Source organism: Taudactylus pleione, unplaced genomic scaffold (genome assembly GCF_031769625.1).
Source record: "Taudactylus pleione unplaced genomic scaffold, aTauple2 ptg000201l, whole genome shotgun sequence".
Lineage (NCBI taxonomy): Eukaryota > Metazoa > Chordata > Amphibia > Anura > Myobatrachidae > Taudactylus > Taudactylus pleione.
Window position 1 is genome coordinate 42,402,040 of NW_028284603.1, and position 15,400 is coordinate 42,417,439.

Below are 15,400 nucleotides of genomic sequence, written 5' to 3' on the forward strand. Positions count from 1 at the left end.
AGTCTGGAATGCATAGACATCACCAGACGCTGGGTTTCATCCCTGGTGATGCTCTGCCAGGCCTCTACTGCAAATGTCTTCAGTTCCTGCTTGTTCTTGGGGCATTTTCACCTCAGTTTTGTCTTCATCAAGTGAAATGCATGCTCAATCGGATTCAGGTCAGGGGATTGACTTGGCCATTGCATAACATTCCACTTTTTAGCCTTAAAAAACTCTTTGGTTGCTTTCGCAGTATGCTTCGGGTCATTGTCCATCTGCACTGTGAAGCGCCGTCCAATGAGTTGTGAAGCATTTGACTGAATATGAGCATATAATATTGCCCGAAACACTTCAGAATTCATTCTGCTGCTTTTGTCAGCAGTCACATCATCAATAAATACAAGGGAACTAGTTGCATTGGCAGCCATACTTGCCCACGCCATGACACTACCACCACCATGCTTCACTGATGAGGTGGTATGTTTTGGATAGTGAGCAGTTCCTTTCTTTCTCCATACTCTTCTCTTCCCATCACTCTGGTACAAGTTGATCTTTGTCTGCACATTTTAAATCTGCCTCACCTGCAGTGCAACATGGTTTTATCAAGGTGCAAAATTATTGTTTTTTTCTTTGCTCCCAACTCAAAATCAGTCACTTAGTTGCAGTTTCAGGGAGGGAGAGTGATATATCCAGTGGCGTCACAAGGGGGGCACCGAGGGGTGACACAAAGGTGCAGACTCTCCCTCAGTGACAGGAACTGGGTGCTGCACTGTAGAATTAAGTGCAGCACTTGGCTCCTGACACTGTGAGGGAGCCGGCACTGCACACAGGGCAGTCCGCACCTCCTGCACCCTCCCAGTAAAAAGCACGGGAGTCAGGACTACGGGGTTCAGGCTGTGAGGCCACGCCCCTTCCCGTGTGGTCACGCCCTCTGTCTATGAGGCCACGCCCCCTTTCGATAGCGCATCCCTCCCCACACCAGGTGACACCGCGTGGAGGGACGCCACTGGATATATCCATACATGACTTGGAGATATAAGAATATGAACCTTTGGTTATCATTTAAGTGAGTAAGCAGTTGCTCCCCTTTCAAGCACTGGGTATTCGGTCTGAAGCAGGGTTATATCTTGGGACACTTTATCTCTCTCCAAGGCTTAGTAAATATATGCCTAAGTCCTATAATACTAGGTCATTAAAACATAATGTTTATTAGGAATACATAAAAAATTAGATCAAAAGACATGAAACTAAAGAACATAGGGGGAGATGTATTAACGGCAAAATGCTGTAAAACCCCCGAAAATGCAGTTTTCGGGGGTTTTAGTGCATTCCCTGTATGTATTAAGCATTCTGCTGCTTTGCGTCGCTAGGTAACGCCACCTTCAGGTGGCGTTACCCAATAGAAGCCTATGGGCTTCTTAGCGCGACGGACTTCTGGGTGTTCAACCCGCAAGTCCCTCTGCCCGGCAGTATCGCAAAGGTCAGCTCTCATCGAGAGAGCTGTCCTTTGCGAAATCCTTGGTACATACCGCGGTAATGAACCGCGGTATGTACGCGAAGTCGGGGGGGATGTACCGCAACGGCAATGTCGCCGTTAATACATCTCCCCCATAATATAATAATAGTGAACAACAGGTGAGTGATCTCCTGCATGTTTATCCCTATGAAGTAAGATAGTGGGAATACTCTCTCATACAGCTGAGTACTGCTATATTTTCACTGTTGTCAAACAGACAGTGCAGTATCTCAGTCAGCAATCTGCATATACTTCAAGTGACCCATAAAAAGAGAAGGTATCTGTATAATGCAGGAATGGGGAACCTCAGGCCTGGGGGTCACCCCTGAAATCATTTGGTCTGGTCCTCTGAGCTTTTTCCTGCTAGCCCCAGTTGGCTAGCAGCGTGCCTAGAATGGCACCCTGCAGCCAGAATCTATGCAGCGGTGACGCCTGTAATGTGTCCTTAGGATGCTTCAGACATTCACATCGCTGCTCTTACAGCTCCCCAGTGTATCCTGAGGATGCTCGGGGCATTGCTGTAATCACCGGCGATTGTGGCCCCGCCCATGTGTGACATCAAATAATGTTATATATATCAAAATGGCCCTCGGCAGAAAAAAGATTCCCCACCCCTGGTATAATGACTACAAATCAGCAAAAGGACATTTTTTTGTGGAAGAAGGGGTCAGTTCTGTTAACTGGACCGACCCTGTTGTGTCCAAGACGAGCACATTTCGACGAAAGTGGCTTTCTCAATTGGTCACTCACAACAGAAAAGTCAACTCCTCTAAATAGTGAGGTATAACAAATGAGGACAGGGTTTCAGATGATTGATTAGTAATGCTCGTATTTAATTTTCTAGGGACTCTTTCACCTGTTATTTTTTGCCTAATACCCAATTGCCACTTATGCATTTTTTGCATATACTTTGCCTGTTGACCTTGATTGAATATTTTATGACATTGTTGTGAAGATTTGGGATAATTCCCCATTATTACTCTATTATTTCTTTAGGGAATAGGGAATCATGCCTATGATATTATGTTTTAAAGTTTCATGTCTTATGATATAATTTTTTATGTATTCCTAATAAATGTTATGTTTTAACGACTTAGGAGCTCTTTCAGACCCGCTCGCTAGATGTGTTCACTTGCACCTAGCGTATGCAAATCTGGCACACACCCAGCAAGGCAGGTAATCGCACGGCAAGGCATAAGCACGTCCACAATGTCTTGGCGTGTGATCACTTTGAGTATGCAGACGCCCACCAGCCTGTTATAAGATGCCCACTTGCGCACGTCATCTCCAGGAAGTGTATGAAACCATCGGTACATCGAGGACCATCGGATGCGATCGCAGCGCTTGAGGTGGACTATACCCTGCCGCAAGCACTGTGACCACTTCAGTGTGAAATACAACCAGGTGACGTCTACAATGACGCTGCCTGTTAATTATGCATGCCTCTGAAATGGCGTTAAGACGCGCAGACACGCCTGCGTTCGTACCTCCTCAGTTGTTAATGGCCAGTCCCTGTAACCACCCACAAATGGCTTCTCCTGTCACTCACTATGCTGGGCAGTCTATGCGCAGCGAGTGAACGCTTCCCGATCTCTCGCACTGGTTTGCGCAGGCGCACTGCAATGCATATGCATGTGCAGATTGCGAAAATCGGCCAGCTACGAGCGAATGCATCTTAGCGAGCGGGTCTGAATCAGCGCCTTAGTGCCTCCAACACATAGAGTGCTTTCCCTTTTCTAGCATTAGTTTCTACTCTTAGGGGAGCACTCAGATTAGTATCATAGCCCTTCTGGCTACCGACTTGCACTATAGTGTAGATATCCTAAGCACATCATCTTTTCTCTTATATATCAGTGCTTTTACCAGTACTTGGGTCCCTTCCCTTACCCTTTGACACTAGAATGTCAAAAGTGCATTTTTGTGTTATTGTTAGGATTAGGCTAGAATATGCAATATGTTGACATTTTGGTGTCAACGTGTTCCATATCAACCATGTTGACATTTGCTTGTCGACATAATGACTATGATAACATTCAGAATGTCGACTTTTCATACTACACACGTTTACTGTGGAGTTGTGGGTTTGCAAGCATGCATGTCATCTATAAAGCTGATAATATGGTGATGATAGAGGCATTAAATTCCTTGTACTCCCAATCCCCTCTGGCAGTTTATCCCACAGTCATTGGTGCAAAATGCGGAATCATCATATTTCAGGGTTTAGCAATGAGGTTCAAGTTCTCCACATTTCACATTTTGGCTCAACAGGTGGAAGTAGCCTCTTAAAGATGCCCTACTCAGTTTGGAGGTTATCGACCAGCCGAGAGTAGAACTGATCCAGTACTTGGTGGCTCACAGCACATGGACCACCTACTATAGACACTGGGATTCATATGTAGCTTTGCACACGCTAGTAGATTGTGGTCTCCAGCGGCAACTCAGGTTAGGTCTTTCCAACAGTTTTGCTTAATTTAAAAAGGGTTATGTAATTTGCTCAGATCAGCGAAACTTTGATAGCAGTTACTTTAGGTACCCTTTAGGTTGGAAGGACATTACCAGGTAATATAACATCTGGTGGATGGTGTCACATTGACATTTTACAGTCTATGAGGGTGGATTAGTAATAGTCTTGCATTTCTACATTTATGTCTGCATTTTTCTGTCCCTATTGATGCTTACTCACTACTGTGGGTATCAATTTGTCACCATTCACAAATAAAGTCTGGGTAGAGCAGCTGTAGATGCATTGTGTTTTCACACACATAGCTTTCTCATTGTAGCTCTATTCACAGATTGGGTAGATGGGAGTGAATTGGGTATAAGATCAGAGGCATTACCAGCATGTCTTTACACTGGGGATGGGGAGACAGATGTTCTTCATTTAGTTTATATCAAACATTGGTAATTTTAAGAAATGAGTCTGCCATTGTGTGTGTCTATACTGAGACTCGTATATGTACACTGTGCTGGCTTCCCAGCAGCAGGTCATCTACTTGGACACAACCTGTCTATTCATTCAGATTAAACGTTACTATAAAGGACTATAATTAGAAGCATGAGGTGGGCTAAGTTATTGTCAAAATAGCTAGGGTCCATGTGTGTGGCCACTGTCCAGGCATGCTGCTGCTTCATTGTCTTGCAAATTATATCATGTATGCCAGGGGCGGCCAGACTCTTGGAGTCAGTGATCTACTCTAAAGGCCGAAAATCCTTTGCAATCTACTAAGTAGGGACATTTGCAAGTGCTGTAGACACACACCCAAAAAGGGGGAGTGGTACATCCAAAAAGGGGGAATGACCATGCAGCAAGGGTACATGCACTCACAGTACATGCACTCACTCTCACCTAGAACTCGGGGACTGATTCAGAGCCGCATGCTATTTGCGAACGGTCGTACAGAAAAAGGGTCCGGCTATTTAAATTGAGCGCTCGCTCTTTGCGGTCTGTTGACGCCTCTATGTCTGAGCGAGCAAACGAAACATGCGCTCGCTATTTTGTAAAGACGCCCTCTGGCCGTTCACATCATACGTCATCTCCACTATTTATTAGATTAATTGAGTACATCGAAAGGCGTCTGAACTGCTCGCAGTGCTTGTGGTAGGTTTTACTTCCCGCAATCACTGCGAGCAGTTCAGGCTAAAAGACAACCAAGTGACGTGGTCGATGACGCTGCTTTGTTAATTATGCACACCCATTAAGCGCCCGTTTTGACCGTTTTGCACGCCTGCGTTCGGATCTCCACTCCCCGTTTTCAAGCACCTTCCCCTGTTACCACCCACAAACGCCTCATCCTGTCACTCAAATTAGCAGGCACTCGCAATTTTGCGAACACATGATTTCCGACCGCAATGACTGGTTGGCGATTGCCCATTACGACCCATACGCATGCGCAGATGTGCGATCATCGTTCGGAGCGAACGAGCGGCCGCTTACGAGCGGCTCTGAATCAGGTCCTCGGTGCGCTGGTGTCAGCGTCTCTCCCGCCCATACCGGTCTCGGTAATGCAGCAAATACAAGCTGCAGCTTAACTGAATAGCAAGCCGCACGCCTCCGTCAGCTGTCACAAATGACAGACGACGGAGACATGATAGACGCGTGGCTTCAGCGCAGCTAGCCAATAAGAATCAGTCTCATTCTTTTTGCTGCTGCTGGATGTCTGCTGCGATCTATCAGTCCAGTTTCCACGGACGACCGATCGATCACGATCAACACCCCTGATGTATGCTTTGTTGAGACCTAGCATTATGTTAGATGGCTGCATGGTGATCTAGTTGGAAATTAAAGCTGGCCAACAAACTTGGGTCTTGCTATAAGATTCAAGGTGACCAAAAAGCATATTTTATAGGGTAAAACACCAATGCAATGTCAGCAGGATGGGCTGTACCTTGTCAGATGTAGGTATTGACATCTATAGCATACATACTCCAGAGGCAGGAGAGCAGAAAAAAATGATATCTCACCAAGCCAATTACAGTAACAAAGCTACTTGACCACTAAGAGCCTGATGTAGAGTTGGATGGAAATTGGGGATGTGTTGCTCCTGAACTACATCTACTGAAAAAATCTTTATATTTGGCTATATGAAGAGTTGTGCGCAGCTTGCGTTGTTCCCGTCCGTTATGTGTACGCTTGGTTTGCTACTAGTCATCATTATCAGGATGCACTTGCATCGAACTTATACTAGATGCAAAAGATATGCCTTAAAGCAGACATATTTACACTCACTGAACTTTGCCTATATGAGAATGCTCCATTGTAGCCCAGTTGTACCATTTTGGTCAGAACTGTAGATGCCTTAAAAATGTGTATGATTCTGCATCCCCCATACTTGCGAGCACTCATTCTGGAGCATGTGCAGTGTGAAAACACCCAAGACACACACCACCAACAGGCATATGGTCACCTGCGTCAACCCCTAAATAACAAGTGCAAATTGTGCCCTGAGAAATGCAGTAGACATCAGTAAATTTACTCTGTGCTTACCTCTATTGTTTTTAGGCATTTTCATTTATCACAATAACATTTATTCCTCCTCTAAAACACCTATCAAATGATTGACACTGTATGTGCTCATCATATGTGAATGACATTTCAAATGTTTATGAACCTTTATTTATGTTTAATGGCTTCTGTGATTCCTGTATGCTGCAATATATGTACGAGCTGCAGTATTAAAGATTGAATAAAATAAATGTACAAGTGATTCTTAGAACTCAGTTATAAACCAGCACTCTACAGTGGAACACGCCACGTAAAACAAATTGTCTAGCAGTGCTAGGCTGCGCACCTAATTACATCATATGCAGTCTCGATGGGATACAAGTGTACTTCAGTGGGTTGGAAGGTAGCATTCCATTTTCATCACACAAATTGCGCAAAAGCTCATTTTCATGGCACACTAGGAAGTAGAAAGAAAAAAATACTATAAATATCTGCCATAAAATAATAGGACTGTAATGGCAGTGTCAGGTCATTTTATTCCTTTGAGATTCTTGTATTCCTAACACTTTTTTTTTTTACAGAAAATATGGCAGAAAAATATAAAACTGCTCAGTCAGACACTGGGGAAAATGCTCATGGACAAGCTTTGTTTTACTTTTTCAAGCTGATGTGTAATGTGTTAAAACACAAAGTTAGAATAAATGTGTCATTTTTTTGTGGTACAGTCCCTTTGACACACAGAGCCATATCTAGCCAGTTTGGTGCACTGGGCAAGAGACCACAATGGCACTCGCTCCCCACACATACACACATTTAGGGGTCTATTTACTAAGCAGTGTTAGGAGACAGAGTGAAAAGTGATAAGAAAGCGATAAGGTGCCAAGCCAGCCAATCAGCTCCCAACTGTCATTTTTCAAACACATCCTTTGAGATGACAGTTGGGAGCTGATTGGCTGGCACCTTATCACTTTCTTATCACTTTTCACTCTGTCTCCTAACACTAAGTCACCATTGATGTTGGCATATATAGCATCGCCTTAGCATGCCACATTGCCAGCCATATTACAGTATAACACAACACTGCTTGCTATATTAGGGTTGGGTACAGGACCCCGACGGTCACAATGCCGGCTTCAGAATCCCAATAGTGAAAATCCTGCACATGTTGGTCAGTATTCTAACCCTAATCCCCCTCTCCCGCTGTCTAACCCTAACCGTCCCTTCCCACAGCCCTACCCTAACCCTCCCCTCCCGCAGCCTAAGCCTAACCATCCCTTCCCGCAGTCTAACCCTGACCCACCCCTCCCGCAGCCTAAGCCAAACGGTCCCCTTTGGTAGCCTAACCCTAACTATCCCTTCCCTCAGCCTAGCCCCAACCTTCCCCTCCTGCAGCCTAACCCTCCCCTAGTGCCTAAACCTAACTCCCAACCCTAAACCCAATACTCACCATCGGGATTCTGACCAGTGGGATTCCAGAACCGGTATACTGATGACCGCCGGGGATTCCGGAGCCGGTATTCTTGGCCGTCAGTATTCTGATTACATCCCCTATAATGCAGTACCACACCTCACTGACAGCCATATTACAATACTACACTAACAGCTGTAGTACAGTATAGTACCAGCTGTCACGGCACTAGGATTTTGTAGACTTGGATCAGGACCCTCAGAGTTAACTTTGTTTGTAGGAGAGTATGCAAAGCTTGATGCCTTGATTAAGTCTTTATGCGTTATACAATGGTATGTAAAGAAAATAGCAAATGTGTATATATATATATATATATGTATAGTCTGTAGGTGTACTGAATGGAGTGCCGGAAGCACGATGAATACAGTCTTTGGTAGAGTACTGGTCTCATAATGGTAATGCAGCAGGTGTAGGCTGGAGATGATAAGCAATGAAATGGCTGTAGTACTTGTGGTAATCTGCAGATGGTGTAGGCATATAGATGCTGTATAGCCCCAGGAGCAGATATTAAAAACAGGTGCATGTAGGATGCCAGCTGATATAGGTGCAAATACAGGACAGCTTGGTGGAATGTGGACTGAAGCAGATTCAGAGAATACTAACAATACATGCTCCACCTCAGTGTGTACTACCAGGAGGGATTTGCCAGGCCCACATGGAGATGTGCCAGCCTTGATCTCTAATTACCCAGGGCTGACGACGCCCCCTCCTTCCCTCTTATCTGTCAGCAGCCCAGAACATACTGCTGTGTGCTGGGCTGCAGGCAGAATGCTCGCTGCAGGGAGACACCTTCATTTAAATTAGATAGCAAGTGCGGATGGAACAGTAAAGGTACTGTAGTACCCCCAAGTTTGTTCCCAAATAGGGGTCCCCCAATATTTTTTTTTATGTATGTACACATAGATATACTGCAGCCCAATTCCATATAATAGGCAGGTATAGTGAACTTTGACTGACCTTGCTCTCCCTGAACCCCACTGAGCATGTGCAAACAGGGAGGTAGAAGGTGCCCCTTGGTCAGTGATCCATTTAGGAGGGAAAATCCTGCCCCATTGATTGGTAGCCTGGGTGTCCAGGCAGAGATCCCTGTAGGCGGCCTGTTGCTGGGGTCCCCCTGTCCACTCACACATGTCAGACCAACAGGGAGGATAGTAGGGGGGAGCTTATAAAATACCTTCCTCAGGGCTGTCAGTGCTGAGTCTGGGAGGAATTTCTGTAGAAAGAGTCTGGGGAGAATTTCTGTAAAAGGAGTCTGGGAGGAATTTTTGAAAAAGGATTGTCTGTGAGGTGCTTCTGTGGAGTGTCCCTGGATCTGTACAAATAGGGGAGCAGTAACCCCTCTCATTTAGGATTACAAATACTGCACCTGGTGCTGTCTGTAAGGACTTTCATTGGAGTGCCCTTGGAGCTGTAAAAATAAGGATACTATAACGTTAATGTTGCCCTGGATTACAATTACCAGACTTCACATTAGCCCGGAAGGCTACCTTTCCAATCTGCCAGGAGAGGTGCTCTGATGCTGGATGTAAGTCCCTGGAGGAAGCTTGCCTGGGGATTTGCATAGAGCACCCTGCTTTGGAAGAAGACCCCTCTGAATAGAGGACTGCCTTCCTAAGTGCCTGTTATCAGGAGGAGCTACATTTGTAAATCTGCGCATGCTGGGAGAGAAGAGGAGCTGCCTGGGAAGGAGGTCTCATCGCTCCATCATCGCAGATGAAGCCCCAGCTGAGGAAAAGGTCCCGCCAGTGACAAAAACCCTGCTGGCACCCGCACGGGCAGAAGAAAAGACAGCCCCAGAGGAAGAGTGCTTCAGGACCCCTCCTGCTGCTGTTTGTGTTTGCTGGACAGAGCCCCTGTGGAAAGGGATTTTGCACCTGTTGCTTCTTGTAAAATACCTGCCGGAGGTCTGCAGCTGGAAGCTCTGGTGCGGTGCCTAGCATCCCAGAGTTTCCCTGGACATCGTGAGAGGCTGAACAGCCACTGCCAGGGGTGAGATCATACCAGAACCTCCCTATACTCTGTCCCTCCACAGCTCCTATCTTCCCTCCATTAAGGCCCTGCCCCTCTGTCTGGGTCCCCTGGGTCTATTGCATTATCCTTTACCTTGCGGCTAACCATGATTAAGCTGGGAGACTAGGTTTTGTGTAAAAGCTGGGACCGGGAGTTAGTCTCCCACACAACTGGGTGTACAAAGAGGTCATAGTGTTTTAAATTAGGTCAAGTGTGTGTGTAGTGATGAAATAGGGGGGAAGTAAAAGATAGGTCACCCCCTCTTTTTCCCAAGAGTTGCATTGGTGGTCATTTTCTTTCCTGTGAACCTCTGGCTCATGTCCAGGAGGGGACGTGCCTTATGGGTGTCGGCTCATGTCCGATACCACTGTGGGTGATGTACAAGGTATTTTATGTCTAGCTTTAAAGTAAATGTAATGCCATGTGATATGTATTTGGCTCTGTTTACTGTTTGACTTATGTGTTAGCTAAAGGGTTGATAGTGGTCCTCCGTGGCCCTTTATCTGTTATAATACTCTGTAAAGCTGTTCACTGCTCGCTGTGTTATTATTGTCAATGCTGATTAATATTTTGCTTGCATGAAATGTTTGAGTATTTACCCGTATTGGTGTTGATGTAAATTGTTTCTTATACACTATTTGGCCCGGTAACCATTTCAAAGTCCATTCATGCTGATGTAATGTATATTGCTTGTTTATTTAGCCCTGTGTAACCCCGGCTGGCAATTCTGGTGATAGCAATTTGTGGCATAGGCAATTAGGAAGACTGTTGTCCCTATTTTCTCAAGGCTCAAGGACTGTGTTACATTATTGCAAGTGGCCGGTGAACTACTGCTACCAGCATAGCCTCAGTTGTCCTTATTTTCTCAAGGCCCAAAGACTGTGTAAGTTACAGGAAGTTGCCAGTAAACTACTGCTATCTGCATAAACTGTTAGCCATTTTCAGCTGATGAACTGTATTTTTAAACTATTTGTTGGTACAGCTGGTGCACTACAAGAACCTATCCAACCGGCACGTGCATAACCCTGCTTGCAGCTAATTATTTTGCATAGACTATTTGTTGTTACAGCTGGTGCACTACAAGAACCTATCCAACCTGCACGTGCATAACCCTGCTTGGAGCTAATTATTTTGCATAGACTATTTGTTGTTACAGCTGGTGCACTACAAGAACCTATCCAACCTACACGTGCATAATCCTGCTTGGAGCTAATTATTTTGCATAGACTATTTGTTGTTACAGCTGGTGCACTACAAGAACCTATCCAACCTGCACGTGCATAACCCTGCTTGGAGCTAATTATTTTGCATAGACTATTTGTTGTTACAGCTGGTGCACTACAAGAACCTATCCAACCTGCATGTGTTTTTCCCATGTTTTTCTCAGCAAAAAGGGAGCGTCAACACAGACTGTATTTCACAGCTATAGACTGACGGAGCACCATTGATTCAAGCTAGACCAGCAGGTTTCATATTTAGGTCCCTCATTTGTTTTTTTGTTAAAGTACAGTTCTGCAGGAATAGTGGTTCTTGTTGGTTTCACATGCTTGCCAGCTGGGGTCACCGGTAGATGACGGGGAGGTAATAAATAAATACCTTGTCATTGAAAAGTGTAATTAATTTCATTCCATCTGTAAATGGTAAATATCTCCTGTCATTTGTTGGTAATTATTAACAAATAATAAAATTGCGTTGCACCTTCCCTCCTGACTGGTCATTGTGTCTGCAAAAGGGGAATTCAGGCTTGCCTCTCTGTCACGGTGTGTCCTAACTTTACCACGGGGAAATCGGCCACCGAAGCAAACCGAACACACCTGAACCTGGTGCTAGTGGTGCAGCACTGTACAAACCAGTCAGTACATCACAGTACCATAACCAGATGCAGTAAAAGTCTTATTTTACTATATCTATTCACTGCTAGTAAGCACCAGGGAATTGTGCACCAAGCCCCCAAATAATATTCCATAATGGTACTGCGGTGAAGTACAGTCTGCAAGAAAACAGTTTGTGTGTTTTAATTTTTTTCTACACACTGTTGTTAGTATTATTACAGTCCGTAAGTATATGAATTGTATTACTATAATACCAGAGAAGAAGTTTACCATCTGTCTAAATTTTTTATATTAATTTGCTGCTATTAAGCACCAGACAACAGCGCACCAAAGTCCTGATTTAGAGATGTTTGCATAGCCGATATTTTATGCAGATCGAGCGATTGTTTGCAATTGCACATTCAAGGCATGACATCTGCACCTGAGGAAGTATTCTAGTAATCCAAAACGCGTTGTGCTCAGATGTCATGCTGTGCACATAGAGGGATCTGCAATTAATTCCAGGCCCAATGTTTTTATGCCTTTTATGGTGGTGCTAAATCATCTAAGCATCTGGGACTTGCTCTTAAGCCCACTGCAACTACAAAAAAAGGGTGAGGCTTAGGGCCTGATTCAGAGCCGGTTGCTATTTGCTGTCGTTCGTTCAACAAAAAGGGGTGGCTATTCAAATGAACTGTTCGCTCTTTGCGGTCTGTTGACGCCTCTATGTCTGAACGAGCGAACAAAACTTGCGGTTGTAATTTTGAAAAAGACGCCCCCTGGCCGCTCGCACCATACGTCATGTCCGCTATTTATTAGATTAATCGAGTACATCGAACAGCGTATGAACTGCTCGCTATTCTTGTGGCTGATGTTTGCTACCACAAATTTGCGAGCAGTTCTGCCTATAAAATAACCCAGTGACGTGGTCAATGACGCTCCAGTAATAATTATGCACACCCTTAAAATGCCCATTTTGACCTTTAAGCACGCCTGCGTTCTGATTTCCACTCCCCGTTTTCAAGCACCTTCCCCTGTTACCACCCACATACGCCTCCTCCTGTCACTCATATTAGCAGGCATTCGCTATTTAGCGTACAAACGATTTTCGGCCGCACTGACTGGTTCGCGCATGCGTATTACGATCCGTACGCATGCGCTGTTGGTCAAACATCGCTCGGAGCGAACGAGCGGCCGCTTACGAGCGGCTCTGAATCAGGCCCTTAGTGTATACCCCATATCCCAATTGAATATGCACTTTATGTATGTTACTTCATGTACCACTCATTTGGTTTTATGTATGATAAATTATCACTTATTTACAATACCTAAGTATTTCTAATCCTGTTCATTCGGGTAAAAAGGATAGAATATTGAAGTGTGTTATTGAATGTCTCTTTAACCACTTAACTGACGAATTCTTTTTCCAAAAACCGCTCCAAAATTGTCGGTTTCTTTTATGATTGAATTAGGTCAAGAACATAATTTTAAACTTATCCATCACTATTTTATTTAAAAAAAAATTTTTTTTTAAAACCCAGTATACCATAAAAATAGCAATTTTTATGTTATACTGTAGTGATGGCCATTGACAGCTGTACCATTGATGGTTCAACCATCGTTAGAAGCCATCAATTGTTTAGCGATTGGGCAAGATCTGTGGTGACCACAACTGTCGATGTCTCCTAAACATCGATTGACGGTTTACCATCGATGGTGCAACATTGATGGCCACCAGCAATGGCAAACCACTTGTTTTCAGCCAGACCATCGATGTTTGCGAACCATCGATGGTTGGTTGCCAGCCCTATTCAGAGTCTCTGCGATATCTATCGATTATATATATATATATATATATATATATATATATATATATATACATATATAGAACATATATGTATATATATATATAGAACATATATGTGTATATATATATATATATATATATATATATGCATATATACCGTATATATATATATATGCATATATATATATACCTATATATATATATATATATATATATATATATACCTATATATATATATATATATATACACATATTTTACTACTAATATTATATTTTGCCCGATCACTGTGGCCAGCAGTGATCGGGACACATGGGGACTTGGGGAGGTAGAGCTGAGGCCGGACAGGAGTGGGAGGGGCTGCCGTGGTACATAGCAGCAGCGGCGGCTACCAGAGCCGCCGCTGCTGCTTCTCTAACACAGTGATCTCACAGATCACTGTGATCCGGAGCCGCAGCGGGAGGGTGTCCCGCTAGCGGCCCGGCTACATAGCAGCAGCGGCGGCTACCAGAGCCGCCGCCGCTGCTTCTCTCACAGTGATCACACTGATCACTGTGATCCGGAGCCGCAGCGGGAGGGTGTCCCGCTAGCAGCCCGGGTACATAGCGGCAGCGGCGGCTACCAGAGCCGCCACTACTGCCTGTTATTGAAATGGCTGCCCGATCACTGCTGGCCACAGTGATCGGGTCACAGCAGCAGCGGCTACATGAGCCGTGACTGCTGCTTCTAGGTGGGTGCCGCCGGGGCCCGATCACTGTGGCCAGCAGTGATCGGGACACAAAGGAGGGGGAGCCGCAAGTGTAGAGGGACCAGCAGGTCCTTCTGAGGTGGGCGGCTGCTGGAAGTTAACTTCCAGCAAGCCGACCACTGTGTGTATCTGACTGGTCGTATCAGATACGACCATGTCAGGGAAAGCCCAGTCTGGCATGGTCGTATCTGATACGACTGTGCCAGGCAAGTGGTTAAGAGAGGAGTGCCAGTATTGCACAGAACCCTAATTTCTTGTCAATAATTAAGGTAACAAGACCTCTCACTTGTGTAACGTTCTCTATTTCATTCTAAGTTTCCACCAGAGCAGGTAGAACACTGCTTCCACCCATGGCCATTAGTCTGCGCCTCATATCAGTCAGTCATATTGTCCCAAAATCAGTTGTAAGATGGCAGGGCTGGCGGAAATATGGTCACACATATATGTGCATAGTGAGATCAGATTTCTGCGTCTAAAAGGCACATCAGCAGCTGAAATTCATCGCCAACTTGTCGAGGACTACGGTGATAACGGGATGTTACGGAAACAGGTTTGGGTTTTGTGCATTGCCTTTGATAACGGCAAGACAAATGTTCAAGATGAGTAGTGATCTGGCCGGTCAAGCACGTCCACCACAGATGACAATTTGTGCCTCATTGAAGGTCTGATTCAAGAAGACAGATGCATTCAAGTTAGTGATATTGCTGACAAAATGAACATCTCAGTGGGTACTGTGCACAGCATCATTCATGAGCAACCAAGTTCAGCAAGCTGTCATGTCCTGGCTTCAGGCGCTTGACACTGATTTCTTCTATGCCGGGATAGATGCCTTGGTGTGCTGTTGGAACAAATGTTAGGCAAGTATGGGAACTAAGGAGTATATTTACTAATGGTCGATTTTAATCGATTTAAAATCGATCAAAATCGATTAAAATCGATGTTGGGTTTCTGGGGCTTAATCACACATTTACTAACAGACATTTTTTTATTTAGTTTTTTAAGTATTAGAAAATGTGGGATTTAGCTTCAGAAACACAACATCGATGTTAATCGATTTTGTTCGATTTTAAATCTATTAAAATTGATTAAAATCAATCTTTAGTAAATATACCCCTAATAAT

At 44.6% G+C, this 15,400-nt stretch overlaps 1 long non-coding RNA gene across 1 annotated transcript; it reads right to left on the minus strand.

The window, feature by feature from the left end:
- Positions 1 to 6,576: 6,576 nt before the first annotated feature.
- LOC148518331 (uncharacterized) lies at positions 6,577 to 9,470 on the minus strand. The gene is made up of 3 exons (XR_015878995.1): positions 9,393 to 9,470; positions 9,272 to 9,313; positions 6,577 to 6,894 (listed from the first exon to the last, which is right to left on the minus strand). It is a non-coding gene; the product is annotated as an uncharacterized LOC148518331 (long non-coding RNA).
- Positions 9,471 to 15,400: the final 5,930 nt, after the last annotated feature.